Source organism: Asparagus officinalis, chromosome 4 (assembly GCF_001876935.1).
Source record: "Asparagus officinalis chromosome 4, Aspof.V1, whole genome shotgun sequence".
NCBI classification, from domain to species: domain Eukaryota; kingdom Viridiplantae; phylum Streptophyta; class Magnoliopsida; order Asparagales; family Asparagaceae; genus Asparagus; species Asparagus officinalis.
Window position 1 is genome coordinate 16980454 of NC_033797.1, and position 5658 is coordinate 16986111.

Consider the following 5658-nt stretch of genomic DNA (forward strand, 5'->3'; position numbering starts at 1 on the left):
GGGAGTGATTTTGCACGTGCTATGGTTAGTTTTTTTGGGTCTGAAAACCCAAATAAGCGTGACATTGTAATTAGCAAGTAGATGGTATTGACGATAAAAAAATTTAAATGTGCTAAGTATCAATTTTGATAAAAATAAAGGTATTTTTCATGTAAAAATAAAAAAAACTAACAATAATCCCAAAAAATATATATAAAATACATAACATAATAAATCTCAATTGTTTCATGGGAATTCGGATAATATTCCTAACTCATATAACATTGGGAAGTTATACAAAATCTCAAATATATCTTGAATAAATTGAAAATAAAAGGTGTTAAGTTATTTTAGTTTGTGACTACAAACGAACTGTTATGCGCAGCGGAAATTTCGGCAGCACCTCTGGTGCACAACAAGAGATTAAGATCACAACTAAATCCCTGTTTCACAAAGAAAACAAGAATCGAAAGTGATATATCTCAACAAAGTGGGATATACACTCTTCCTCTCATCAGTTCTAGGCAACAAAGTGGGATATACACTCTTCCTCTCATCAGTTCTAGGACTGACTTGTCGAGGGAACCTAACAAGCTATTTCCTCTCATCAGTTCTAGGACTGACTTGTCGAGGGAACCTAACAAGCTATTACAAATCACAGCAAGACAAGCAAATTTTACGTAGTTCGACAAGTTGCCTATGTCTACGGGACAAGGAGAGAGATCTACTATTAGAGAGAAAGAGAATGCAAATAGGGTTTACAATCACATAAAGTCTCACAAATAAAACCCTCAAACAAACTCTCAAATATCTCACAATTTCCCTCTCAAAAGGGATGCACAAACCCTCTCAAATTCTGTCAGACAAGGCAAATTAGTAAAATTCTAACATCAATATGCTCCGTGTGTGCATGATAGACCTGGTTCTTCACCAAATAGATAGCCGACATGCTATCACAATACACCCGAATGGTCTCCTGTGTAATTCCCCAGTCCTCCAACAATCCATGCAACTATAAAGCCTCCTTTTACAGGTTCAGTCACCATCATATACTCCGCCTCTGTAGTAGAGAGAGCTATTGTAGACTGAAGTGTACATCTTCAATATACCGATGCTCCTGCCAATGTAAAAATATATCCTGAAGTAGACTGGCACTTGTCAAGACCCCCGCATAATCTGAATCCACATAGCCAATACAATCATACCCTGTCTTCTCATTCTTTTGAAATACCAACCCAATATCCATGGTACCTTTGATATACCGTAAAATCCACTTCACGACCTCCTAATGATCATTCATGGGATCGTGCATGTACCTAGATACCATACTCACGGCCTGTGACAAATCTTGCCGCATACATACCATAGCATATATCAAGCTACCCACCGCACTGGCATATGAAACATTCAACATATATTCTCTATCCTCAACTGAAACATGCGACATCTTAGCTGAAAGCTTAAAGTGGGGAGCCAATGGAGTACTCACCGCCTTTATATTTTCATCAAAGCTGAATTTCTTCAACATCTTCTGAAGATAACTCCTCAGTGTAAGCTTTAATCTCCCCTTTGCCCTGTCTCTCTCGATCTTCATACCCAATATCTTCTTCGCCTCTCCAAGATCTTTTATCTCAAACTCGGATGACAGCTCCTTTTTTAACTTTCGAATAGCCGAAGAATTTCTAGAGGTAATAAGCATATCATCAACATATAGTAACAAATAGATGTACTCATCATCTTGTAGCTTGTGCATGTAAACACATGGGTCATATGGACTCCTCGTGTACCCTCGGCCAATCATAAAGCCGTCGAATCTCTTGTACCATTGTCGTGGTGATTGCTTCTACCCTCGGCCAATCATAAAGCCGTCGAATCTCTTGTACCATTGTCGTGGTGATTGCTTCAATCCGTAAAGAGACTTCTTCAGTCATAAAGCCGTCGAATCTCTTGTACCATTGTCGTGGTGATTGCTTCAATCCGTAAAGAGACTTCTTCAGGTTGTGTTATGTAGATCTCCTCTTCTAAATCTCCATGTAGAAAGGTTATCTTAACATCCATCTAGACCAAATCCAAATTCAGCTATGCCACCAATGCCAACAGAATCCTAATCGACGAATGTTTTACAACATGTGAGAATACCTCATTGTAATCAACGTCCTCAAGCTGTGCATAACCCTTGGCAACCAATCTGGCTTTGTACTGAATATCCCCAATAGAAGATCCCTCTTTCTTTATAAACACCCACTTGCATCCAATAGTCTTCTTACCCTTCGGTAGCTTTGCAAGTTCCTAAGTGTCGTTCTTTTGAAGAGAGCGCATCTCCTCCTCCATAGCTTCCCTCCACCTGATTGAATCAGAGCTAGACTCCGCCTCCTTGAATATAGAAGAAACCAAATCATCAACGACCTCTGCTGATAAGGCATATGCAACCATGACATTATTATATCTAGTTGGCCGACGAATCACTCATCTGGGTCTGTTTGCTGCAATGGACTCCTGAACATGACCATGCTCCTGTGTCTCACCATCCACTGTATCCTTTAAATGCTCGGCTGTCATCCCATCTCCTTCTAGTGTCACATCTGTAGGAGCCTCAATGAATATAATCCTAGCTGGAGTGGGTGGAGTCACATCATCCTCCACCTACTGTGATATTCATCTTGTCTGGTCTCCCTCCACCTGTTGAGGGACTTGAGGCCTCATCATGTACACCTCATCGAATGTAACATCTCTGCTAATAACTATCTTCTTGTCCAGTGGATCACATAATTTGAAGCCTTTTACTCCTTCTCTAAAGCACACAAAGACTACTTTCTTTGCCCTCGGATTCAATTTACTATCACTAACATGGTAATAAGCTGGACACCTAAATATCCGAAACGACTCATAGTCACTAGCCACTAAATCAGACCAACGCTCCATAGGAGTCTTCCCATATATCGTAGTACACGATAACCTATTTACGAGATGGCTCGCATAAACCAACGCCTCGGTCCAAAAGGATCTTGACAATCCACTCTGTGTTATCATACATCACACCTTCTCCAGCAAGGTATGGTTTATCCTCTCAGCCATCCCGTTCTGTTGCGGTGTCTCACGAACTGTGAAGTGTCACCTAATGTCATGATCCTGGTAAAACTGCAAAAACGAATCACTCTTATACTCTCCTTCATTGTCCGAACGAAGAGTCTTCACCTTTCTACCTGTCTGCAGTTCCACTTTCTTCTTCCACTTCACAAAAATATCCAGGACCTCATGTTTATACTTCATAGGGTATATCCAATTTCTCCTAGAATAATCGTCAATGAAAGTGACAAAATAGTTGACCCCATCAAGTGATGTGTGCTTGGAAGGACCCCAAATATTTGTGTGAATGTAATCTAATATACCTTGGGTATTGTGAATAGCGGTGTCAAACTTCACTCTCATATTCTTTCCAAATACACAATGCTCACACAGCTCCATCTTATAGGTCTTCGTACCTTTCAATAGCCCCTGTTTTGCCAATACCTGCAGGGACTTATCACTAGTGTGTCTTAAACGCATGTGCCATAAACTGGTAGTGTTCTCCTCTGTAGTGATAGAAGCTGTCAGACCCCCCTGTAACTGTCTTGCCCTTCAAGTAGTATAAATTATTTTTTCTGACACCTCGCATCACCACCATGGACCCCTTCGTGACTTTCAGAGTTGCATTCTCCAAGATCACCCGATAGCCAACTGTCTCTAAAGTTCTAAGTGAAATACTATTCTTTGTCAACTGCGGTACGAACATTACTTCCTTCAGCTCCCGAGTCACCCCGTCACACATGTGGATCCGAACTATACCAATACCACCAATAGGACATATATGATCATTACCCATAAGCACAACATCCCCTCTTTCTAACTCCTCAAAGGTGGAGAACCAATCTCTCCTAGGGAAAATATGGTATGTAGCACTAGAATCCATCATCCACTCCGTAGAGTCAGCGTAACAAACTGACGGTAATGCTGAGAATGAAAAACCTGAAGAATATGTATCTGAATTGTCATCATTAGCCTTGATAACATTCACTTCCGAAGCTTGTACAACTTTCCCTTTATTCTTTTTGGCTTTATCTTTTAACTTTGGACACTCGTTCTTCCAATGTCATTCTTCTTTACAAAAATGACACTGGTTCCTACCAACACTCTTATGGTCACCTCTATTCCTTGATTTTGAGTGGTTGGACTGCCAACGGTTTGGAGTACGGTCTTGAACTGCTAATGCATCTCCCGATGCCTTCTCGGAGGATTCGTTATCACTTTTTCTCAATTCATAATTTACCAAAGCTGAGGTCACCTTCTTATAACTAACAGTAGTTCTACCATTGATCATAGTTAGGACAAAAGTATCATAATCATCCTCCGGCAACGAACACAAAAGTAGCATCGCCTTATCTTCATCCTCAATCATGATATCCACATTGGCCATATCTGAAAGCAACTTCGTAAAGTTATTTACATGCCCCCTAATGAAAACTTCCCTCTTCATCTTGAACTGATAAAACCGCTTCTTTAAGTGAAGCCGATTCTCAATGCTTTTAGTAAGATACTTTTCATTGAGCGTTTCCCATAATTTCTTCGTCGACGTCTCGTTCATCACATCATAAATTAGATCCGACGTCAAGCATGACCTAATAACTCCACAAGCCCTACTGTTCATCTTCTTCCAAACATTGTCCTCCATATCATCTGTTTTCTCTTTTAACTCAAGAGAATCCTTTAAATTTTGTGCATCCAACGCATCCATCACCTAGCACCTCCACAAACCAAAGTTGATCTTGCCGTCGAACTTCAGAACATTAATCTTTGTATTATTGATGCTCAGATTCTGTATCGCTTTCGAAAGAGACGATCTCAATGTGCTTGTTTCACTCATGTTGTATATCTAACTCTTCAAATAAGAATCCTTCAGCGAATCCTTCGAACAAGCCCCAAGCCAAAACCGGGTTCTGATACCACTTGTTGTGCCCAGCGAAAATTTCGGCAGCACCTCTGGTGTACAACAAGAGAGTAAGATCACAACTAAACCCCTGTTTTATAAAGGAAACAAGAACCGAAAATGATATATCTCAACAAAGTAGGATATGCATTCTTCCTCTCATCAGTTCTAGGACTGACTTGTCGAGGGAACCTAACAAGCTATTACAAATCACAGCAAGACAAACAAATTTTACGTTGTTCGACAAGTTGCCTACGTCCACGGGGCAATGAGGGGGGAGATATACTATTAGAGAGAAAGAAAATACAAATAGGGTTTACAATCACACAAAGTCTCACAAATAAAAGCCTCAAACAAACTCTCAAATATCTCACAATTTCTCTCTCAAAAGGGATGCACAAACCCTCTCAAATTCGGCTCTAAAGAGTGCTCTCTATCTCCTCAACACACAAGAAATATTCCCTTCTTTGCTTTTTCTTCTTGCCGCAGCCGGAAAAAAAACCTTCTGCCGAAAACAACCACAGTCGAAAAAACAAAACTTCCTTGCACAAAACCTAGGAAGACCTCTTGTTTTTTTATTTAGGGGGGTTATTGGTTAGGATATTTTGGGGGATAATGGGATAATTTTGGGGATTCTATTTCATAGTGTTATTCAATGGGATAATGGAACAAGAATAATACATTTTTGTGTTATTGGTTTTTTGGAACACTAGTGA